Here is a 26,487-nt window from a genome sequence, read left to right as displayed (position 1 = left end):
GAAGAAAAAGGGGCCGTAAACTTTAAACCGTGAGATTGCACAAAACACGTTAACTTTTGGTGAATTGCGAATTTGCTGCACGAATGCGTGAGGATTCTCTACCGCCCAGATTCGCACATTGTGTCTGTTCACTTCACCATTAAGAAAAAATGTTGCTTCATCACTGAAAGCAACTTTCGCACTGAACGCATCCTCTTCCATGAGCTGTTGCAACCTCTCCGAAAATTCAAAGCGTTTGACTTTGTCATCGGGTGTCAGGGCTTGTAGCAATTGTAAACGGTAAGGCTTCTGGTTTAGCCTATTCCGTAAGATTTTCCAAACCGTCGGCTGTGGCACGTTTAGCTCCCTGCTTGCTTTATTCGTCGACTTCCGCGGGCTACTAGTGAAACTTGCCGACCCGTTGATTTCCCCTTACAGAGGCATCCAGAAGCTCTAAACTGCGCATATCATCGCCGAATGGAGTTAGCAGTTGGTGGATCTTTGTTGAACTTCGTCCTGAAGTGTCGTTGCACTGTTATGACTGACTGATGTGAGTGCATTTCAAGCACGACATACGCTTTCTCGGCTCCTGTCGCCATTTTGTCTCACTGCGCTCTCGAGCGCTCTGGCGGCAGAAACCTGAAGTGCGGCTTCAGCCGAACAAAACTTTATGAGTTTTTCTACGTATCTGTAGTGTGTCGTGACCATATGTCAATGAATGGAGCTACAGTGAATTTATGAAATCGCTTCAATCATTTGTAATAGCCCTGTACTGTTGCGGCGGTGCTGAGTAGGATTAAGAACCGCTTCCTTTTCCGGAAGAGGAAGTATCTGACAGAAACGAACGAGCTCAGAAGTAACAACGATTCTGTCAAGGCTATTGCGACTACCCTTCAAAAATGGTTCAAATGGCTCTAAACACTGTGGGGCTTAACATATGAGGTCATCAGTCCCCTAGAGTTAGAACTACTTAAACCTAACTAACCTAAGGACATCACACACGTCCACGCCCGAGGTAGGATTCGAACCTGCGACCGTAGCAGCAGCGCCGTTCCGGACTGAAGCGCCTAGAACCGCTCGGCCCGACTACTCTTCATCACCTACTCCGTCCAGATTTATGGTATATGCAGGGCTCGCTTAGAAATGAAAATGACTGAAGTGGGAGCGAAAGGGGGCTAGGCGTTTAGAAAAATTAGTATTTCTGGCGCGGGTCGAGCAATGCCTGCACCGTTTATGTTAGCGTACTTTCTAGGTGGCGGCTGTAGCAGCGGAAAAGGTAGAGAACGGCAACGGGAAGGTCATGGGGTCAAGTTCGTATGGGGAAACATATCTTTTCTTTTCTGTTTAATTTTTACCTCGCTTACCAAACTAATGCTCAGTATATTTCATTCATTTATATTTTCATAAAACACTACTACTTTCCCCTTGGTTTGCTGCAAAAATGTTCCATGAGAGAGAACTTTTTGTGAATATAAATCACGTCTGTTTTTGTGTAGAATCCATAGAACTGTCACGTAAAAATGCGACTTTCATAGCGTATGTAAGATGCTGAGAAAATTATTGCTTCTCCTGTTTTTTTTTTCTGTGAATGTCATCTAAATGGTTCAAATGGCTCTGATCACTATGGGACTTAACATCTATGGTCATCAGTCCCCTAGAACTTAGGACTATTTAAACCTAACTAACCTAAGGACAACACACAACACCCAGTCATCACGAGGCAGAGAAAATCCCTGACCCCGCCAGGAATGTCATCTGAGCACGTGTAAATCATGATCTGTAAAATAAAAAGAATGTCTAATTTTGGTTTAAATGCGACCATTTTACGTTAGGCTTTCCCGAGACTGTTACTGGAATCAATCTAAGAACATGTTCTTTGCACATAGGTGTTTCGGGACTCCATCTCTGTTAACAGTCTTTGACAGTTTACATGTGGTGTGTTACGACAGAGGAAAGAGCTCCTGACCACTGGAGACAGTGTCATAGGTTACCCCAAAGTCGCAACACAACACCTACATCTCATATTAACACATACAAATCCACCGGATGATGGAGGTTTAAACCTTTGATAGCGTTGTGGATATCCCGATTTCGGCCTTTTGTGATTTCTTAAAATCGCTCCAGGCAAATGCCGAGATGGTTCCTTGGGGAGGGCACGAAGGATTTTCTTCCCCATCCTGTAAATAATCCGAACTTGTACTCCGTCTGTAATGACCTCGACGTCGACGGACTTTAAACTCGATCTTCTTTCCTGTCATAAATTTGGAAGAAATTGATGGTGAGTCTCATTGTGAGTTCAAACCTCTGTACTTTGTAGTAAGTGCTAATTGCGAACCCGACCGGTCTTCGGAACCAGACCTCCACTTTCTGGGCACGGGGATAGTGCTGCTTTAGCGTGCTCTGGGCTCCAGGCTTGGCGCACGGCAGAGTCTGAGCGGGGTGGAGACTGGTTGGCAGCGGGGAACGCCCGCGGGGGACGACGGCCGAACTTGATCGTATTCCGGTGATTATGCCGGCATGATCGCCAGCGACGACGAAACTGCAGTTGATCCCGGGCGCGCGTAATTACGGGCCGCCATTACCGCGATGGCCCGGGGCCCGCAGATGCCTGCCCGCCTCACTGCTCTGCCCGCCTGACAACTTGGCGGCGCTCGGGCCGGGCCAACACGCGCTGGCGCGGCTGCGCGTCGCCGACCACTGTGCCCGCCGCCCGCAGGCTAAGTGCGTCGACAGGTGTTCCATTACGTTCCGTGCCGAAGTGTAGCAACGGCAGCAGTGGCGATAGCCAGCGACAAAATGGTGCTCTTCTGTACTGTCGCATAAAAATTGCAACACCAAGAAGAAATTGTGCGTCATAAACGAAAGTTGTTGGGCGTGTTTCTACACCTGAAAGGTGTCTATTCAGTTTTCAAGCCAGTCTCAAAAGAGTGGTGCTAACAGCGCCACTATGAGGAAGTATATCTGGTTTCCTTTAAATACGCGTTGTAACGGCCGCGAGCGTTAGTTACCTTTGAGATTAGACGTGGTGAGTTGATGTTAGACAAGAATGCCTTTAAGGCGACAAAGACGCCACCATCAACACATCACTGAGGTTGAACGAGGTCGTGTAATGGGGCGAGGAGAAGCTGGATGTTCCTTCTCCGTCCGCAGCTCGTGGTCGTGCGGTAGCGTTCTCGCTTCCCGCGCCCGGGTTCCCGGGTTCGATTCCCGGCGGGGTCAGGGATTTTCTCTGCCTCGTGATGACTGGGTGTTGTGTGATGTCCTTAGGTTAGTTAGGTTTCAGTAGTTCTAAATTCTAGGGGACTGGTGACCATAGATGTTAAGTCCCATAGTGCTCAGAGCCATTTGAACCGTTTTTTGTTCCTTCTGCGATATTGCAGAAGGACGTGGCAGGAATGTAGCCACCCTACATGACCGCTTGCAGCGATGGTCAGGGGAGTGTAATGTCGCAAGAAAACCGGGTTATGGACATCCACGTGGCACTATGTAGAGGGAAGACCACAGTGGTCGGCGTATGGTTCTGGCGAATCGTACTGCATCTGCAGCAGCAATATGAGCAGCAGTTGGCGTCACATTGACACAACGAACTGTTTCAAATCGGTTACTTTAAGGACAGCTCCGAGCCAGAAGCCTCTCGTGTGCATTCCACAACACCAAACCACAGCCACTTGCGACTTCAATGGTGTCAAGTGAGAGCTCATTGGAGGGGAGGGGGTTGCAGGCCTGGTGTGTTTTCTGATGGAAGTTGGTTTCGCCTCGCTGCCAGTGATGGCCGTGTGTTGGTTAGGAGGTGGCCAGTCGAGGGCCTGCAACCAACCTGTCTGCGTGCTAGACACATTGGACCTACCTGGAGTTAAGGTTCAAAATGATTCGAATGGCTCTGAGCACTAGGGTACTTAACTCCTCAGGTCATCAGTCACCTAGAACTTAGAACTACTTAAACCTAACTAACCTAAGGACATCACACACATCCATGCCCATGGCAGGATTTGAACCTACGACCGTCGCGCGGTTCCAAACTGTAGCGCCCAGTCCCGTTCGGCCACACCAGCCGGCTGGAGTTAAAGTCTGAGGTACGATTTCGTACAAGAGCAGGTGCACTCTCATGGCTATCCCACTCAACGTCACTGGAAATTTGTACTTCAATCTGATGATTCGACCTGTTGTGTTGCTGAGATTCATGAACGGCGTTCCATGGGCTGTTTTCCAACAGGATAACGCTCGACCACAAACTACTTTTGTAACCCAGCAGATCTACAGAGAGTCGACATGTTGCCTTGGCCTGCTCGATCACCAGATCTGTCCTCAACCGACCACATAGGTGTATTGGACATCATCGGCCGACAATTCCAGCGTCATGCACAAACAGCATTAGCTATTCCTGCATTGATTGACCAAGTTGCAACAAGCATAGAACTCCAGACGGAAACCTGACATCCGGCACCTTTACAACACTATTCATGTTCGCCTGCATTCTTGCATTTAACATTCTGGCGGTTACATCGGTTATTAAGGCACCAGCATATCACATTTGCAGTGGTTTATCTCGCGCTTACATTAACCTGTGATCTTGCAATTTGAATCACTTAAATATGTTACCTAGACAAACGTATTCCAGAATTTTCATTACTTTACATTGATTACTTTTTGATGTTGGGAGTTTTTTTTTCGTTCGGCGTATTTTCAGAAGTCACGTATCGTCTTCTGTTGGGACACATTTCGATTTTGTGTTTTTAAGTTATCTATGTATTTATTGGATTAACGGTTTGAGCACTTTACGGTATTCGTCCTGCATGATTAAAGGAGAACATGAAGGTACAGATCAGAATGGTCTTCTCAGAATTTTGACTTTGTTACTCATGGATTCGATTTTGGGTTTTACTGCTCCGTCAACTCGTTCATTTAATGTTCTTCCTTCCATGCTGGTCGAAGATGTAGAGACGTCAGCTGCTCGATACTGACGAAAGACAATACATATAAATTTTTCTTCGCCCGTATATAGTGATGGAAATTTTACATACTATCAATTCCAGAGCTAGGTACCTTCATTCTCACACGCATTGACATGTCGGAGGATTTAATCCAGATCCCCGAATTTAATCTGTCCGATACAACCCATAAACGATCTACAGGTGCTTTCTGTAATTGAAAAAGATATGCAGCAGATGGTTTATACCGGTTGTGCCCTGTAGGTTTGCAGTTACGTCATTTTTCAAGTGAAGCAGGTACACGCAAATCAGTAGCATATACTCGGGTTTGTATGTCGCAACAATAGTTTGTTGATCTCTATGATTAATATGTTCTATCTGACACAGGAAGATTAAGCTATTATGGTTCAAAATTGAAATAAATAAAACCAACATCAGTAAATACAGCTCCAAGAAAAGGGAAAAAATTATTATCCTCAGACTCGGTATGTGTTTCTGCAAGAATTATCGCAGAACAAACACGAATCATTCGTTCCGAAATAACGAAAAAAGCGTAAATAGAATTGTCGTAACGATATTTGAGCAAGCATTGTGTAGCTAATCATTTATTTCGTTTTCCGTATAGCAAGAAGAGTGACTAGAATAGTCGTAACGAAATTTGAGAGGGCATTTTGTAGTTAATCACTTACTTCGTTTTTCGTTCCAACAGGAAGAGTGAGTTTGCTGAATTAGACACTCTTGAAAACTAACCTTCCGTTGTGGCTGTGTATTACAAGCTGATTGATGGCATTGAGACATACAAAAAGCGGCTTGCTCAGCGAGTAATGAAGTTATACACACCGATAATTACTAGGAGACACAGGAGACTTTTTAAAGGGATCAAGAAGCTAAGACGATAAGGAAAATCAAGCTTGTAGGGTAAATGAAGTGGGCATGATACGTAGCCAGGTGAGCGAACAGCCAGTGTACCAGAGATGTACTTTGCTGGAGTCTAAGATACAAGGAAAAACGCGAGAGGTCGACGTAATGGAAGGTGCATAGGATACTACATTAGCAAAAATGCAGGACGAAATTGAAGCAAGAGGCTGAATATTTTAATCCACAGAGAAGTACGGAGGAGAACTTCACCAAGCAGTGGACGTCAGATGGCGTATTATGACGGGAAGTATGATGATGTTGGTCGTGACAATGATGGCGCTCAAGACGGTACTTACGCTCATTACGGTGGTGGCACTCATGCGTTGGTGGCGCTAATGACTCTCATGATGGTGGTGGCGCTCATGACGGTGGTGGTGCTCATGACGATGGAGGCATGACAATGGGGCCGCTCATGGAATGAGAATATTCATGATCATGGTGAAGCTCATGATGTAAACAAAAGACCTGCTACACATTGCGGCTACTGTCGCCAGAGGTGAACAGGCTAGTTGATAAAGAGAGACAAAATAGTACAGGTTGGTACAGCTGCCCTTGTGATGTACAGTGAGTGTAGCCGTTGTGAAGGAGGTGTACGGTGCCATGGGATCCTCTTGCAGGGGGTGACGGCGCGCCGGCCGCATTGGCTCACGTAGACGCCAGCGGCGCCGCTATATGAGACGCGGACAGAATGGCCTGCATACGTGTCGGAGCGCACTCCTCTGTCGCTGCTCCTTATTCCCTCCTCTCATCTCTGCTCCCCTTCACCAGTACAGGCTCTGCCGGCCATCCATTCTTCCCTGCTGTCCTACAGCTGAGCGCCTCTGTCCATTCACCACACACTAGTTTTACTTACGGTACACCGCCGACCACACTGTAGTGACGGCTCGGGCACACACATCGGAGCATCACTATGAACTGGGTCACATTTCTGTTGCGCAATGAATCTCTGGACTTTTGAAAAAGAAGGTCTCTGCTCCCATTTTCACACACAGAATCAATACACTTTTAAAATGTGGAATTCTTTCTATGTTGTCTTCTACTGCTTACTAAACGGTGATAACGTGTTATGCGGGATTTCAAGTGGAAACACTCGACAGGATAACCAGTTTGTTTGCGTTGCCATCCTCCGCAGCAAACACAGAAATACTTCTTTTGTAAATAAAACCTCCTTTTCTTGCTGAAACTTTATTTATTTCTCCCAGGTGCGTTTCGCATTTTTCGTACACTAAGGCATATTCAGTGGGAAATTTGGTTGCCAACATGCAGGTAAACAAACCAAACAGCAGGAAACACATAACGAACTCGCAATATTTACTTCCTTAAGCACAGCGTTCGAAAGAAGAGCTATAACTAGTGGCAAAAGAATAATACTGTACCACAAAGAAGAAGTGGAAACAGGGTGAACAATGTGAAAGAAAATGTTCGGAAGACAAAATTGTGCTTATGTTTCGGAAATGAAGTCGTAGTGCGACCTACCAAACAGATTAGTGGAAACGCATATGCCAACAAACTATCCCACTGAAGATGTTGTTGTTGTTGTTGTTGTTGTTGTTGTGATCTTCAGTCCAGAGACTACTTCGATGCAGCTCTCCGTGCTACTCTATCCTGTGAAGCCTCTTCATCTCCGAATAATTACTGCAACCTACATCCTTCTGAATCTGCTTAGTGTATTCATCTCTTGGTCTCCCTCTGCGGTTTTCACACTCCACGCTTCCCTCCAATCCTAAATTGGTGATCCCTTGATGCCTCAGAACGTGTCCTACCAGTTGATCTCTTCTTCTAATCAAGTTGTGCCACAAATTACTCTTCTCCCCAATTCTCTCATAACTGGCATTTGGTTTCTGTACAAATTGTAAATAGCCTTTTGCTCCCTGGCTTTTGCCCCTGCCACCTTCAGAATTCGAAAGAAAGTATTTCAGTAAACAGTGTGAAAAGCTTTTTCTAAGTCTACAAATGCTATAAACGCAGGTTTACCTTTCCTTAACCTGTCTTCTAAGGTAAGTCCTAGGGTCAGTACTGCTTCGCGTGTTCCGACATTTCTACGGAATCCAAACTGATCTTCCCCGAGGTCGGTATCTACCAGTTTTTCCTTTCATTCAGAGTAAGAAAAAGGTGAAACGCGTCTGGGAAAAATAAATTAAATTGCAGCAAGAAAGGTGGCTTTATTTACAAAACAAGTTACTCGACAGGATCTTTTGCGCATCAAGCTTCGTGACTTTGCACGGTGAACTGTTGAGACTGGGCGAAACTCTGTGTTTGAAACTAAACAGCTTCAAGCAACGTGCACCGTATGTAACTCCGTAGCTCTAATAACTGGCGTATCTTTCATATTTGCGATAAATATTTGTGGCAAGTTAAAATGAGTGAGACTCCAGGTATCAATCGCGTATTCCTGTGCCTCCCTTGCCATTAGTTACTTTTCAAACACTGCACTCATCTAATCTCTGGCCAAATACATCATAATAGTTACTCTTAATTGGTAATGTATTAAAATCTGAAAGCATGTTTTTGTGAAAAATTAAAAGTACGGGATTAGGTCCTAGTTCAAAGTGCTGCTGCAGTGATATTAGACAGAATAGCAGAGCAGTTGTATAATTATACGACAAGAAAGAGTCGTTGCTTTAGAGGAACCACTCCGACATTTGTATCGTTATCATTACAATTTCTAACCACTGCATCTCCTGTTAGCTTTATGCTGTGTGTGTGTGTGTGTGTGTGTGTGTGTGTGAGAGAGAGAGAGAGAGAGAGAGAGAGAGAGAATCTCTGTCATCTCACAGAAGTTCCCTCAGACATCACACTCCAACGCCCAATTATTTCTCTTCTCTGACCAATAAGCCCTATTCACAGCAGAACGTTTTTCGTAACTTACATGCTCCGAAATCTAGACGGTTAATAGTTTATAATACAAGATCAGATGCTGAAAAGTGCAGCAGAATCTACATTTATGCTCTGGAGGCCACCTTGTGTGGCGAAGGATATTTTCTGTACTACTAAGCTTTAACACTGTGGCTACTTTTAGAATTTTGAATTTTTGAACTGAGAGATAACCAATGAGCCACCGAAACCTTCAGTGAAGAACAGTGTTCTAGCCTAGGTTCCTAATAGGTTATATTCATCTGGTTCTTTCGTTAAACTGAATTTTGTATATTCATCACATTTCACGCCCGATACTACCTTGCTAAAGGGATTAGAATCAACATTCTTCTCACAGATCCAGTGGATGAATTTCTGTATGTAGCTCAGCTGAAGACAGCCACTGTAAGGACAGGAAAGAAATTAACAGATGAGTAATAAAGGACTAGAGTGTATTTGGTAAGGCACAGATTAACTAAGCCTGCTGTGCAGCAAGAAAAAAAAATACATTGAGCTTGTGTTACCAATTCTGAAGTACGGTAGTGACAAATACATCTTTATAGGAATTATTTTTGAGATCAATGAGTATTTTGTCATGGAAAATTTTTGAACGGAGGAGGGGTGAAGATCGAGAGAAGTGTCAGAAGAAATCAGAATTAAAAAGACCTTTAGGTAGAGCGAAAATAATTTGGTGAGACCAGGTGGCTAAAGATCTTCAAATGATTGGAGAGAGGGAAGAAGATGCCAAGGACAGGGCGCTGAGGAAGACTCCAAAAACTGACTACGGTTTGTAGGGCCAGGAGATTAAGTTCAGCACGAGTAAGAGTAAGTAATGAAAACGTAGTGGAGATGCTCTGGACGTGAGTCCATGCGAACTGATTGTAGCTGGCCTATGGAAGTACAGGAAAAAGTAGAGACAACGATATAATAGGTGGAAAGATAACGTTGGAAAACATGCAGCAGCAACAATTTGGATGCGCATTGATTTGGTCTGTAGTGCATGAAGTCTTTGGAAGGCTTTTATTTGGCAGTGGATGTCAAATAATTGGTGGTTTTGGTGGTAATCTTGATTCGCGTTAAGTTGGAGATTAATCAGAAGACTTTAAAAGATGATTTGCCATAGTGAGTACGCATGTATGAGAGCCTCGCATGTAGCTCTGGTCTGTAGATGGCTTACTTCCGTTGAGGAGCCGGGAAACACTTGCGTGGAGCAGCCACGAACAGTGGCGAGAGCCATTGACGCCAGCAACAGAAGCCGCCGCTCCCTGTATTCCACCCCGTAGCTCAAGCCGTGGCGTTTGAACTGGTACGATCTCGGCCGCTATTAGAGAGTGGGAACTGGAACTGTAGGAGGGAGGGAGAGAGAGAGAGAGAGAGAGAGAGAGAGAGAGAGAGAGAGAGAGATCGATCCGCCCCCCAACGAGCCCCTCGAGAGACACCGGCGCGATCCGCTCAAGTGGCTGGTCCGACCCCGGAGCGAGCCGCCATTCTGCAGAGCGTATGGGCTCCAATTAAACCGCACAGTTCGCTGATTTCTGCCGCCTTCATTACGCTGCCGCCGCTGCTCCTCACCGAATTCTCGGCAGATCTGCCTCCCCCCGCACGGCGCGCAGTCGGCTCCCCGCCACGTACATATCCTACCTACTCTGTCCCCTTAGCTACTCTCGTCGGCCCTGCGCGGAGGTCTTTTATTCGAACTCCGAGCCGTCGACGAGGACAATCAGCAACCCGAGGGTGTGTTAGCAGTGAAAATGACGATTAGGAAGTCCGCGAACTCTGTTCTCGGTCCCGCCTCCTCCGCCACCCCCACCCCTCTCCCTCTTTCCCCTTGCGACCAGCTGCGGCGGAATAAAGGACGCACAGAACCGCCACGCGGTTCGCGTTGGGAAAGCGCCAAATAAATTTAAAAACTTGGGGCCTTACTCAGGGAAATGTCGATAACTTTCTAGTGACGGGTCAGCAGCTCGCAAAATATTTCCACGGCAAGCACAAAATCCTGCGAGTACATCCCAAATACCCAACTTAAATACTGATAATAATGTTAACTTTGCAATAACGAGGACTGACAGACTGACAGCGGCAGCTGAGAAAGTTGAACTGATCTCCTAGAGAACACAAAATGTATGACAAATACCAACGATGGACTAGAATGGACGATTTTAAACCAAACGCAGACTTATTGTGTGAAGAAATTTAGATACCTATGAGAGTAAACCGAACAGAGTAGTTTAGAACGGGATGCCAGCTCTCTTAGGTTCTGCAAACGGGGCCGAACATATGACATTCAAAAATCTTCAACAATAAGAAGTCGCTGCACACTGGAGCGAAGTTAAGACATTATGGTAACAGTTATCAAACCAGAATCAGTATACATGATGTTAAAAAACTCCGGTCACAAACTTCCAGAACTTCTAGAGGGGAGTGAGTCCATAATATTTTGAATAGGACTCCTTTACGGAAACGTACCCTTTTCCGTGCTACAGTCGTTTGAAAACATATTTGCTAGGTAGGTGTGCAGCAGGGCAGTCATGGTGAGAGGACGGTTATAGTTACTGCAGACCAACTGATGTCATCTGACGTCTGTTTTACCTCTCTGAACTGGTTCGATCAATCCTGCGTCCGGCCATCCTGATTTAGGTTTTCCGTGATTTCTCTAAATCGCTCCAGGCAAATGCCGAGATGGTTCCTTTGAAAGAGCACGGCCGTCTTCCTTCCCCATCCTTCCCTAATCCGATGCGACCGATGGCCTCGCTGTTCGGTCTCTTCCCCCAAACAACCCAACCCCAACAACTGGTTCGAGCCTCATTTACGTGTCTATGAGTGTTAGAGCAACATGGCTGAGTACACGTTTGCAGAATACACCGACATGATCCTTTTGAATGGCGAAGCTCGGTGTGATGGAAGAGCTGCCTCGTCGCCTTTATCAAGATCGTTCTCCACAACACCCAAGTCCATCGCATACTCTTTTTACCACAAATAAGTAACGACTTAGAGACAAGGTACCTTTACCATCAGCATGCGTGACTATGGTGCTCTAAGGATAATCCACGCGCCCGATTTGGTAGAGGCGGTACTGCAACACGTTGAAGAGAACCAGTCAACGAGTACACGAGCAATTTCTTTGGCTATCAATGAGTGTAAGTGTGAAACAAGCGATGTCGTTCCCTACATGTTTCGGACACTAGTTCCAATTCAAAATACCTCTTAAAGTTCCAGAAGTTTGTAACGAGGATTTACGGACATCCTGTATGCTCCGGAGTCTTCAGTCATGAATAGACGGGGACTAGTTGATATATTCGCCGGAAGAGAATGGAGGGTATTAGGGGAGATTTTAAGCAACAGACGGAATCAAGGGGTCATATATTTGAGATCAAATCAAGAACGCTCAGAAAGACAAAACCAGTAACACCATAGGTTAAAAAGAATAGGTTGTTGTTCTATGAGTACATGTTTAGAAATTCCGATTATCGTCTATCTAATAAAGTCAGAAATTTCAAGAAGCCAAATGTAGAAAGGTGGCGTTGGCTCCAAGAGTGATGAAGATCTCAAAGAAATCGGTATCCCAGAGGAAAAAATTATGAATAGGAATGAATGTAGAAAAAAGGGGAAAAACAGGTTTTCAGCTAGTTGAATATCTCAAAGGCCGAAAAAGAACTGCGCTGAAGACCGGAAGAAGGCGCTCAAGACTGACGAGATTCTGGCACGACATCAAAGCTGCCAGATGAGCAACAGCTAAAAATGGAAAACGACATTCATTACAAACTCTTATCAATTATTCAAAATGACAGTCACAGTCGTATTATTTATTTTGCCTCCAACCGGTTTCAACCCGCGATGGGGTCTTCGTCAGGGCAATTTACACCATTTGGTCGCTCGCTAGAGTCGTCACCCTGCCTGTGCAAAAAAAAAAAAAAGGTTCAAATGGCTCTGAGCACTATGGAACTTAACTTCTGTGGTCATCAGTCCCCTAGAACTTGGAACTACTTAAACCTAACTAACCTAAGGACATCACACACATCCATGCTCGAGGCAGGATTCGAACCTGTGACCGTAGCAGTCACGCGGTCCCGGACTGAACGCCTAGAACCGCTAGACCACCGCGGCCGGCTGCCTGTGCACGGTTGGTAACTAGTTGATAGTTACTAACCGTGCACAGGCAGGGTGACGACATCCAGCGAGCGACCAAATGCTGTAAATTGCCCTGAAGATGACCCCATCGCGGGTTGAAACCAGTTGGCGGCACAATATATAATACGACTGTGACTGTCATTTTGAATAATTGGTGATAAGTAAATTAATCGTTGTTTATCTCCATACAACTATGTTGTCTAAAAATTTATACAAAATCTTAGCCCACAGCAGATCAGTTCCAATGTAAAAATATACAAACACATCGGTAGACCAGTTGGCACAATAAATATCGAACTGACATTAAACTGAAAAGTCGACTTATTCTCTGATTAGTGTCCAATAGCAAATCAAGAACGGACACAGTAGCTACCAATTACTGTAGACGCTGCCGCGCATTCGAATGGACAATAATTCTTCAACTGAAGATGAAATGAGTTGTAAGAGCACCTGAGCAAATTCTCTCTCTTAGGTTTCAAGATAGCATAAACTTGTTACCGGCTGTGTCCCATCGCTCGTGCGCCGACTGTAAGACCACGTTCAGACTTACATAAATCTTGGTAACCTGCCATTGCACCAGCAGTAGCCATCTAACAACTGAGCTGTCCACTTGTGGTCTTATATAGGCCAAGCCGACCGCAGCGTCGTTTTCTGCCTATTTACATATCTCTGTATTTCAATACGCATGCTTATACCAGTTTCTTCGACGCTTCAGTGTAAACAAACATACGTTCGTGTATGCAGTCAAGCACTGGGCAGCAGAATGCTGATCTAAGCTTCTCTCTCCCTTATCTCTCTGTTGGCGTACCTCCTTGTCTACTGTCTGAGGAGCCTTCTTCCGAGGCGACTTCATTTCTGTCGCATTCAATCGTCGCGGATGAACGCAGCGTAACTGAACCCGCAGCGAGCTCGGTGAAAGGATATTTGTTACTTACGCTGGGCAATCCGGAACTCGTAGTAAGCGATACACGCGGCACTCCTAGGGTTACCGAGCGGGGTAACATGGCAGCGGCGCTGGCGTCGGATTGCCGCCAGCGCTCGGCCACGCTGCGCTGCCGGGAGCCAGTCCGTCACTGGTGCGGTCTACTCATACGCTTTCCCAGAACGGGCGTTCATCCTATACTGCTGCAGCAGCCCCGTCAGCAGTTATCCGTTGTTCACCGACAACATGACGTGACGTGAGGTCAGCCGGGTGAAACGTAGGACGCGGCCGTTTGACCGAAGTAGGATTGATCAGCGGAACTGGCCATAAGCTCAAAATTACTAACTGATGCACTGCGTTCGAATATTTCCGAGGCTATGGCAGGAGGTGACGAGAAAATGAAGCAGGAGACGTTTTGGTGTTCTTCGTGTACCATTTCCACAGAAGCTTTCGCACTACGAATCGAAATACTTGTTTGGCTTTGAAATTATTTGGGCACACTTTGACGACCACTTACTTCTTGTACGGTAGAAATTATTATGAAATGACTGATGGAACATCCATCGGTTCGCCACTGCTCAAAAAAATGGCTCTGAGCACTATGGGACTTAGCTTCTGAGGTCACCAGTCCCCTAGAACTTAGAACTACTTGAACCTAACTAACCTAATGACATCACACACATCCATGCCCGAGGCAGGATCCGAACCCTGCTACCGTAGCGGTCGCGCGGTTCCAGACTGTAGCGCCTAGAACCGCTCCGGCCGGCAGTTTCGCCACTGTCGCCAGCCGTTTTCATGGAAAATGCGTATATGCGCATTCAGAGACAAGTGACAGCAAACGATCAGTACATCGAACTAACGGTTTCCAGCATTTTCTGTGATGGGTCAGTTCTGTTCATTAAAAAGGGTCATTTTCAGGTCAGTTATATAAATATTAATCTGTCTACTTTTGTTTTGACCACCATCTACACTCGTAATAGGTTCAGTTCTATCACGATAAAAATACACTTCTACATCGTTCTAGCAGTTTCATCCCATTAGGCAACAGTATCCACTTATGCTCTTGTCAGTCTGATGCAAGATTCACTGTTATGAAAGTGGAAGTTTTACCCCCGTATTGCCTAAAGATAGCTGTTGTTTTAAGCATTCCTCTTTTTTTCTATGTCTTATCCCTTCTAACCACAAAAAATTGCTGATGAATAATGTTTTCTGAATGTAACGAACCTTCACGTAACAGAGAAGTTTCCGCCTTTGCGAATGATTTGAAGGAGGGTCGACTTAAATGGCGCGAAATTCCACCCAGGAGAAACAGAACCACGACTTAAGGAAATGTGTGTCTTGTTTGGCGTTATTGCAGTTAGTCGAGATGCATATTCACTTGTTTTCTGTTTCGGATTACTTTATCAATATGATAACGCACCCATCCTAATAAGGCACAAAAAATAATTACGCCTTTTTTCTGGTCTTCTGTGTCAGCTTTCAGCCAATCGCGTTAATTTCGTCCTGTTTTCAAACTTTTTCTTAAAATAGTTAGAACGAAGACATACACTACAATTTGTCTTCGCATGTATGAGAACTCTTCAAAGAAACACACTCCGATTGCCCGAAGCACCAAATAAACATTTTCCACATCGAAACAAGGCAGACTGCACTAACCTTCTGACACATTTCGCCGGCCGCGGTGGTCTAGCGGTTCAGGCGTTCAGTCCGGAACCGCGCGACTGCTACGGTCGCAGGTTCGAATCCTGCCTGGGGCATGGATGTGTGTGATGTCCTTAGGTTAGTTAGGTTTAAGTAGTTCTAAGTTCTAGGGGACTGATGACCACAGATGTTAAGTCCCATAGTGCTCAGAGCCATTTGAACCATTTTTGACACATTTCCTCATTCTCTAGAGGAGACTGTATCCTCCTTGGTGTAAGATACAGCAGCGAACAACTTGAATGATAAGATGGTTACTACCAGAGTGTTTGCCGCGCGGGATTAGCCAGCGGTCTAGGCGCTGCAGTCATGGACTGTGCGGCTGGTACCGGCGGAGGTTCGAGTCCTCCCTCGGGCATGGGTGTGTGTGTTTGTCCTTAGCATAATTTAGGTTAAGTAGTGTGTAAGCTTAGGGATTGATGACCTTAGCAGTTAAGTCCCATAAGATTTCACACACATTTGAACATCAGAGTGTTGTCAACTTCGCACCTTGTAGGAGCCTCTGCCAGTGATAGAGGACTGATTAACTACATCTCCCAGTTCTCCACATTGCCGGTTTCCCTCCACTCAAGATTACTCATTTCAGTATAAAGATCTGATTGTTAACCCCAATCTGGACATCAATTTAACTGAACGCATTCTCTATTGTGAGTTAAGCTGATATATTCTCCTGAGTTGTGGCCTAGTTCGTGTTTTCACATACTGCTGTGAGCATGAAGGTCATCGCTAAATGTTTGTATAATATAGCATTATATTCTTGCTACTGCGTAAATAAGTAATGCCCACATACAGCAACAGAAATATTGGTGGACAAGTGTACTATCGACAACTTTCTCAGGTTTTACGTACATAAGAGACTGTAGTCGAGGAACTGTACTTTCAGCACCTTCACATAGTATATCGACATTTACGATGCACAATGTAACGCATAAGTTCTTTATACTGTACATCCTAAAGCCAAATTCGCGTGTCAGCGAACTCCGGAAAGGACCTACTTGCCCTTTCACTCCTGATATACGTGGCAAACAAAAGCACAAACTCTATTCTGAAATATAAGTATTTATCACAGTGAAATAACTATATTCGATATTAACCTTGTATTTGCGACCAATGTTCGCAGAGGTTTTGAAACTAGCCACCGAAGATAATAATCTAAGGACACTAGCAAGAATGTTGGAAGAAATTAAGAACGTAGTGCATACTTTGCTGAAAAAGTGTGAAACGAAACCTACTTTAAGTGCAGAAATAAAGGAAACTTAATATTAACTGAGTGAACTGTATGACGCTCCGCAACTCTCAAGTGTAGTTTTCCTATCGTTGGTATGAAACCAATGTCTAATCGACGGACTTAATCATGCGATAGGCATCTGCTGTTGCGACAGGCAGCGGATGAAACACCTGTGTTGTGGCATGTCTCCGCCAACATCTGTTCAATTAGGAATGCCGTACATTCCGCGTCGAGTAATGAAACACGTTTCCATTACCTCCACGTGGAAGCACACTGCAGTTCCCTCGCGTTTCTCGAGCAGGTGCTCGCTGAAACAAGTAGACCTCATTCGTAGCTCAGGGAGATGCAGTCCCAAGTAGAGGCACTGAGCGACCATATACTTGGCTGGCGCACGGCAAGGCAGCGCCTTTTACGAGATTCTTGCGTTGATGTCCCCCCCCCCCCCACCCCCGCCCATTTTTTCTGCTCTCTCTCTCTCTCTCTCTCTCTCTCTCTCTCTCTCTCTCTCTCTCCACTCACCATTTCACTTCTGTTTCAACGCTCAACGCTGCTCCACGTGTGCGTGTATACCGCCTATTCTCTGCACCCACTGACATGAACTTTTGCGAAAGGTTTCCCGCTGAGGATTAGTTGCCTCGCAGTAAATGAGTTTAAAGAACTACAGGTAAGTGCGTTTCTGTTGACGCTGTAATCTGACAAGAACCTCTGCCCATAATTTCAGAAAACAACTAAGCGAGGGCGAGTGTGTGTGTGTGTGTGTGTGTGTGTGTGTGAGTACAGTCATGGTCAGGAGGATGCTAGCAGGAAACTGTCCACGAAAGTATTTAATTATAATGTATTTATACGTGGTTCAGTCTCAAAAATGAGTTCAGGTATTTAACTATATCTCCACAGTCTGAACCAGGTTATTTTGTTAAACGAGTTAAAGTACTCTCAATCACCTAAAGTCTCCTTCAGTAGTGCAGCAAATGCAGGATTATGGGAAGGAAATTGACCATAGGATTTTTTTAAGGAAATGCCCAGATATTTCTCCTAGCCACGAAGGACAAAAATCACGAAGATTGAATGGAAATTGTGAGAATGATCCGAGATCTTAAGAATCTAGTGTACAGCCCACAGTACCATACGGCTCTTTCCTATTACGGAGCCGCAATTTCTCCGTTTTGTGATTTTTAATACAATGCATTTTGCTGAAACCGTTTGTTTCTGTTAGGTGCTGTTCTCTTTGCCATGTAGAGACACGTAACTTTGACTTTCCATTGCCTCTAAAATAGTTTTTAGTCTTTCACTGATGTCCTCATGTTTCGTTCAAGGTATTTGTTAAAAATCTGTTGCGTCTGAATGAATTAGCAAACGTTTTTTGTGTTCCTCCTATGAAAATTAGCAACGTCTTCTTTTCTTCATAATTTCTTTCGAAACATCTTTATACATTTGTTATACGTGCACAGATTTATGTTCAGCATAGCTCCCCTAAACCAATAATGGTGATTGTCTGGAGGGTTTATTTGAAACACACGCCACAGTTTTTGCCTAACATTTGTTTTATCGAAGTTTGTGCTCCTTCTCTAAGGATATCGTCGGTGACGAAACGTTCAACCCCACTCCTTCTCTCTCCTCTTCTTTTTCCAACATCTATAACCATCCAATAGCACACATGAACCTCATGAAGGTCTTAACGAAGTGTTTCTTCCATTGACTAGGCGGTGTGAGGGTAATATTATGTCTTCAGGGTGAAGGGAAGTTACAAATGATTCGCTGAAGTCGTTGCCGTTCTCTGTAACGAGACGAAAAGTTACAGGACCTGTTTGACGCATCGGTTTGCGTAGCACAGAATACGGATTTAAAATAAACCAAAGAAAGATCGCAGTATTGAGGAGCAGGAGAAATGAATTACCCTGCTCCTTGTCTGTATAGTAAATGCTGGTAACTCTCCATCTACAATCCAAAGCAGTAGAATGAGAAACACGCAACACGCGACTATGAAGGCAGCGGGCACAGTTATTCTACGAATGTCGTAGGCACACTGTTCACAGTTAAGAATCACCATCCATGACATAAAACGCCGGATGTCAATTCTCGGTGAACAATTCTAGTTACCATGCGGAGCAGTAAGCAAACGTTCAGTCTAGGGGAAAGCCGTCGCCAAGATAAGGAATAAATTGTTTTCTTAAGATGATTGAAAATGAAAAAAAGGATACACGGGAACGTTCAATCAAATCGGTGTAGTCAATGTATCTACATTTGTGGGAAGTATCATGCGTAAACTATGCAGCACTGCATAAATCAGGATGACAGCTGAAATTGGGACACAATAATTATTGCGACATACAGTAGACGTAAGGAACGCCGAATTGTTATTTTACATGGTTTCTTTCAATGTGTGTATTGCAAAACAAACTTGTTTTACATTCATAAACGGTCCACGTTCGTCACACAATTTCGCATATCGAAACATAGCACCGAATACTGGTGGAGATGATTCACAAAAAGAGGTAGTACCGGAATCCAGATTCGATCCAGAGGCATCGCACTCACGAAACTAAGTGCTTATTCTCTCGGCTGGGGACACGTTGCCTATTAGCGACCATACAAAGTGCATAAGCACACCTAAAATTTTCAAATTAGATTTTCTCTAAAACAGTTGAGAGCCGGCATGTTCCTGTTCACACATTTTTAAGTCTCAGTCGTGCCCTACAAACCCCGTCAGTACAAATAAAATCGGTGAGGAGAAATTCGTGCCGGCCATTGTGACCGAGCGGTTCTAGGCGCGTCAGTCCGGAACCGCGCTGCTGCTACGGTCGCAGGTTCGAATCCTGCCTCGGGCATGGATGTGTGTGCTGTCCTTAGGTTAGTTAGGTTTAAGTAGTTCTAAATATAGGCGACCGAAGACCTCAGATGTTAAGTCCCATAGTGCTCAGAGCCATTTGAACGACTTGATTTGAGAAATTCGTACGGTTGCCTTCTTAGGATGTGCCGTTTCGTTATCTCCGACTTGCGGGTGTTTCGCGATACGACGGCAGAGCAATGACTGGCAGACCATATGAATAAGATTCATCAAAGTTCCTAGCTTCCCCACCGCCCCCCCCCCCCCTCTATCATCCTTTGTCGCTTAGGTCTGCTGCCCAAGCTCCAGCATTCTCTCTCTGATTTGTTCTTAGTTTTGTGTGTGTGTGTGTGTGTGTGTGTGTGTGTGTGTGTGTGTGTGTGTGTGTGTGTGTGTGTGTGTTGCGTCTATAGTTATAATACTTGTTCCCGTTTTGTGATTGTGTATTGTCAGTGACGGCTGCCCTAGCCTTAATAATACTCCGTTCCATTCTGATTTCAGAATATATCTCAGTTTTTATTTCTTCTAAGTCCTTTTCTTATTAATGTTGCGAATTCCTGCCATCTTTCCCCAGTGCTCAGGCAGATCAAGGGCCTCTTGCTAGTAGGAACGGAGTGTCTTACACTGTCGGATATTGGACCTCAAATCACGGTGGCCTGTCAATGTTTATATCGTCCCGAAAACTGGGGCAAGTTTTATTTACGTCACCTGAGATAACGAGGACTCTACCACACAGTTTAGGTGCGATACGGCATCTGCAGACACCGAGCAAGGAGACAACCGTGGCTGTGTAGCCGGAAACAAACCGTGCACCCGCCGCAGGCCGCAAGCCATCGCGTTAATTTGGAACGAGCGCGGGCGAGCAGCAGGGACTAATAAAAGGAGCGGTCCTAACGTTAATCCCTGGGGGAAGCCGAGGCAGAGGCAGAGCCAGCAGCTTTATGTGGCCGCCGCTGCTTTACGCGCGTCCCGAGGAAGAGTGTGTGCGCGAGTTTGGTCGGGAAGCTGGGCGCCGCGGCGGCAAGTTACTGTGCGGCCCCCGGGAGCGTAGCGGCAGACACTCCGTGTCGCCCCCGAAGAACGGCGCCCCGACGCCGTCCGTTACGAGCGCCACGTCGCTGCCTGCCTGCCATGACGCCGCCCACCGGCCTGCCTGCCTGCTCCACGCCCGGTCGATAGGGCCGGTCGTCGCCGCTGCTCTCTTCGTGGGCGGCGTGGGCGGCGCACTGTGAACTGCCTTCAGTCAGACCGCGCACTGCCATACTTCCCAATCATTTTCAGAACAAGCCGCGATATAACGCTTAATACTTTCAGGATTTGGACAAAAATATCGAAACTCCAAAAACACATCACCCTGCCTAATATCTACATCTACATCGATACTCCGCGAGCCACTGTACGGTGCGTGGCGGAGAGTACCCCGTACCACTACTAGTGATCTCCTTTTCTTTCCAGTCGCAATTAGAACGAGGGAAAAACGACTACCTGTATCCCTCCGTATGAGCCCTAATTCCCAGCATCTCATCTTTATGCGCACTGTATGTTGGCGGCAGGAGAATCGTTCGGCAGTCAGCTTCAAGTACCGGTTCTCTAAATTTTCTCAACAAAAAAATGGTTCAAATGGTTCTAAGCACTATGGGACTTAACATCTGAGGTATCAGGCCTCTAGACTTAGAACTACTTAAACCTAGCTAAACTAAGGTCATCACACACATCCATGCCCGAGGCAGGATTCGAACTTGTGACCGTAGCAGCAGCGCGGTTCCAGACTGAAGCGCGTAAAACCACTCGGCCACAACGGCCGACTTCTATCAACAGTTTTTCTCGAAAAGAGCTTCGCCTTCCCTCCAGGCATTCCCATTTGAGTTCTCGGTGACACTTACGTGTTCTTCAGAGCTATCGATAACAAATCTAGCAGTCCGCCTCTGAATTTGTTCGACGTCTTCCTTCAGTTCGACACCGAGCGATGTGGCGCAGTGGTAAGCGCACTGCACTCGCATTTGAGAGAGCCGGCCGCTGTGGCCGAGCGGTTCTAGGCGCTTCAGTCCGGAACCGCTCTGCTGCTACGGTCGCAGGTTCGAATACTACCTCGGGCATGGATGTGTGTGATGTCCTTAGGTTAGTTAGGTTTAAGTAGTTCCAAGTCTAGGGGACTGATGACCTCAGAAGTTAAGCCCCATAGTGCTCAGTGCCATTTGAACCATTTCTTTTCGCATTCGAGAGGACAAAGTATCAAATCCACGTCCGGCCATCCTCATTTAGATTTTCCGCGAGTTCCTTAAATCGCTTCAGGCAAATGCCAGGATGGTTCCTTGGAAAGGGCACGGCCGATATCCTTCCGCATCATTCCCTAATCCGATGGGACCGATCACCTCGCTGTTTGGTCCCCTCTACCAAATGGTGAATTTCATTTCAATCCGACCTGGTACGGATCCCGAACACTCGGAAAAAAAAAATGTTCAAATGTGTGTGAAATCTTATGGAACTTGACTGCTAAGGTCATCAGTTCCTAAGCTTACACACTACTGAACCTAAATTGTCCTAAGGACAAACACACACACACCCATGCCCGAGGGAGGACTCGAACCTCCGCCGGGACCAGCCACACAGTCCATGACTGCAGCGCCTGAGACCGCCCGGCTAATCCCGCGCGGCCCGAACACTTGAGCAGAGCTCAAGAATAGGTCGCACCGGCGTCCTATGCGGTCTCCTTTACAGCTGAATCACTCTTTCCTAAAATTCTCCCAATAAGCCGAAGTCGACCATTTGCCTTCCTTACAGTTCTCACATGCTCGTTCCATGTCATATCGTTTTGCAGCGTTATGCCCAGATATTTTGACATTTACCTGGATTTTATTACCAGATGCGTCGAAACAGGACCAGCGTGTTGCTATTCCTTTCTTGGATATCGAAGCACAAACACCTGAAACATCCATCGCAGAACAAAGAATGTGTATAGGACAGCTTATCTGTCGAGAACGACCGTGGTGTAATGGAGCAAAAAAGTTCCATGCTGCTGCTTCGTGATAACGCCCGTACCCATATCGCCAACTTCGTAATGCAGAAACTACGCTAACTCAAGTAGGAGACATTCGAGCGCCAGCCCTACAGTGCTGATCTCTCCCTATGCGAATATCACGCCTTCGGTCCATTAAAAAAGGCCATGAAAGGTCGACGATTACCGTGGACGAGGATGTGCAAGAGGCAGTCGCGGAGTTCTTCACGCAACAGAACAGGCTGTTTTACCAAACTTGTATCTTCAACCTGGTGCATTAGTGGAATCATAGCCTCAGTGCTCACTGCGATCTTTCTTGATTGGCATACCGATTCTGCACGTCAATTCCTTCGAAGGAATTTTTTTTTTTTTTTTTTCGTACCTTGTATCAGTCCATATTCTTCCGCTACTTCTTGTAAGACGCATAGCCCCTTTTGTAAATTGTACAATCGTCTGCATACAGAGTGAATAAAAGAGAATATTAATAATATGTATCAGTTGGTTCTAATAAGAAATTAAGTAATGGAATGAGTTTATAGCGCATTGCATTCCGTAGAGTACTGCACGCAGAGACCAAGATTCTGGTTTTTATGACAGCGTTATCAATCTTTTGAATCCGACCGGGCCTTCAGTGCCCGCTGTCTCGCCAACGAAGCCATTCCTACGTCAGCCAATGCCAGCGCTCTATCTGTTCACCGGTAATGACGTACACGTATCTGTCAGCCGAGCTGTGCCTCATCGCAGTCTGCGAGGTGGGGTACCCGCGCACAGCTACCGCGGGAAGATCGCGCCGCCCCGCTCCCCACAGGTTGGCTCCATATGGCGGGGCACCCAGCGAGGCGGCGTCATTGTCGTCGGCGCCGGGCCGCCAATCGATATCGCAAAGCGGCGCGCATTCCTCGGATCGCGGGCGCTGCTGATGAGCGCCCGTTTCCGGTTTCATCCTCGCGTTGCCACGGCGACGCGGCCGCTGCCCCCGCGCCGCTCTTTTATTCCGCAAGACAGAAGAAAACACGCTGCATGCGACGCCGCAGCGCGCGCCCGGGTCGATACTTAAAGTCGATATGCCCGCGTGGTGACCGTTCGACGTCCGACCGCGCCGGTCCCCTTCTGCGGCTGCGGCGTTCTCAGGTCTCAGCACCTGCCCCCTCGGCGTCGGGGTTCGCTTCGAGAGTCATTAGCGACACCGCAGCTTCGTTAGTCGGGACCCTCCGCTTCTGCAGGCGAGGGCTGCAGCCGCAGCGGTTAAACGGCACCCCGGCTCCAGGTCGCCACTCCGTCTTGCGTCTGCCGAATTACGTAAACAAAATTTCTAATACCACTAAGCGATACGGGAAAGGGACGGACTATAACAACTTGCAGGTATCGAGTAACCTTCCCAAAAGTACACAAAAAATTATTATAAATCGCCTAAGTGTACTTTACCTTGGCGATTTTTAAGGTTCTCTACTTACTACCGTCTTTACTTAACCAAAAATTACTTTGAGCACGGTCTCGGACAATATATGTTCACCGAATGGTTCCATTCCTCTCGCAACATCATTCATCGCTCTCTTTATTTACAGTAAGGCAACAAAAATCATGAAACAGCGGTATGCACATATACTGATGGCGTTAGTACCATATACACAACATATAAAAAGGCAGTACACTGGCGAAGCAGTCATTTGTTTCACCAACTGCGACATGTTTTTTGCGTAAATGATGACTACATCTGAGCTGACTGTAGCGACATCTAGGGATGATGTAGGGAAACAGATTTCTGTTAGCTACTGTACTTCAGTAGCCAGTTGCAATAATGACTGTATGGACGATGCGGCCTATTCTACACCTTATTTTAGATCTTTATGACGATGCTTTGCTGATTATATTTATATGTTTTGACGAAGCCATTATGGCCTAACCACTTTAGGAAATGGTGTAAAAAAGGTACGTTTTACCATATTTTCTGTACATCTCCCTGTTTGCATGATGGTGTATTGTGATACGGATTGCTGTATTATGTTGAAAGACACACTGCTCACTAGTTGTATATATTTGTATATTATAGATCTGAGGATGGTCATTACGGACTGAAACTGGTCACCTTCTAAAGAATTCATATTGTAATCAAAGACTGAAATAAAAAACATTTGTCAGTCATTTGTACTCACGTTATTCATGTGAAATTGTTTCACACGTGATTGGGGTCGCACGACGGGCATCAACAGAGTCTGATCGCGGAATGGTAGTTGGAGCTAGACGCATGGGACGTTCCATTTCGTAAGTCGTTATGTAATTCAACATTCCGAGATACACAGTGTCAAGAGTGTGCCGAGAATACCAAATTTCAGGGATGACCTCTCACCACGGACAACGTTGTGGCCGACGGCCTTCACTTAACGACCGAGAGGAGCGGCTTTTGTGTAGAACTGTCACTGCCAAAAGAAAAGCAACACTGAGTTAAATAACCACAGGAATCAGTGCGGGACGGATGACGAATGTGTCCATTAGAACAGTGCGTCTAAATTTGGCCTTAATGGGCTATGGCAGCAAACGAGCTCAGCGAGTGCCTCTGCTAACAGCACGGCATCGCCTGCAGTGCTCGTGACATTTCGGTTGGACCCTCGACAACTTGAAAACCGTGGTCTGGTCAGATGACTCCCCGTTTCAGTTGGTAAGAACTGATGTTAGGATTCGAGTGTGGCGCAGATCCCACGAAGCCATGGATCCAAGTTGTCAACAAGGCACTGTCCAAGCTGGTGATGGCTCCTGAAGGTGTGGACGGTGTTTACTTGGAACGGACTGGGTCCTTTGGTCCAACTGAATCGAACATTGTTGGAGAATGGTTGTTTTCATCTGCTTGGAGACTATTATTAGCCACTCATGGACTTCATGCTCCCAAACAACGATGTCATATTACTAGGCCACAGTAGTTTGCGACTGGTTTGGAGAACATTCTAGACAATTGGAGCGAATGATTTGGTCACCTAGATCGCCTGACATGAACCCCATCGAAAATTTATGGGAAGTATTGGAGAGATCAGTTCGTGCACAAAGTTATGGGCCGTAAAACTATCGCAACTATGGAGGGCTGCAGAGCGTTGCTCTGTATTTCTCCAGGGGACTTCCCACGACTTGTTGAGTCCATTCCACATTGAGCTGCTGCACTACGCAGGGCAAACGGGCGTCCGACACGATATTAGGAGGCATCCAATCCCTCAGTGTACTTTTCCAGTATAGCGTAGTTACTACAGAAGAAAAAACCGATGCTAGTTCAGCTGCAGCGTACTACACATGGGTAAGATATTTTTAAAGGAAAGCGTTTTTTTTTCTGAAGGGGATATACTCAAATGGTGTAAACCGGTGTGTTACGCGCAGCCGTGTTAGTAAAAGCAGTGTCCGCAACTGAAGTTATAGCAGGAAAGACGCATCGTAATCAACCGCTGAACATCGTCTCCAGGCAATTCGGTGCCTTACCATCATCCTTAGGCGACGATCTCTGAAGAATGCGGTAACGTGAGAGCTTCTGCAGCCTTGTCTCAGCTGCATTGTATACCGTGGTGAGTTGTGCATGTTGTACACTATTTTTCTAAAATGTATTTTTTACTCTTGCGCCGATGGGTTAAAACCAAATTTGTCACCTGAAGATAGTGCTAAGCCTCCGAAACTTGACTTACAATTAGTTAATGCCATATACTATTTAATTACGGATTACAGAGGAGTTTTTCGTTTCAGCGTAGCATTACAAACTGAGAGAGTTCCTCATTGTACGAAAGAAAAATGTAAGGGCGGTGTGGCAAGTGGAGCAGATGGGAAGAGAGGTGACGAAGGAAAGCGCGGTAGGTGGCCTCCGACGGCGCCTAAAGCCCGTCTCACACGGAGCAAGATTCGCTGTAAGTTTCCGAGCTGGCTCGCGCGACTGCTACCTTGCGGGCTCCGTCGTCTGCTAGCGGGCTACCTTGCTGGGAACCTTGTAAGATTTCCAGGATAGGTCCGGTGCTATTTTTCTTGTAAGGTTCCCTGCATGCCACC

This window comes from Schistocerca serialis, chromosome 6 (assembly GCF_023864345.2).
Source record: "Schistocerca serialis cubense isolate TAMUIC-IGC-003099 chromosome 6, iqSchSeri2.2, whole genome shotgun sequence".
Lineage (NCBI taxonomy): Eukaryota > Metazoa > Arthropoda > Insecta > Orthoptera > Acrididae > Schistocerca > Schistocerca serialis.
The sequence above is the reverse complement of the archived record's forward strand: the minus strand, read 5'-3'. Positions refer to the sequence as shown.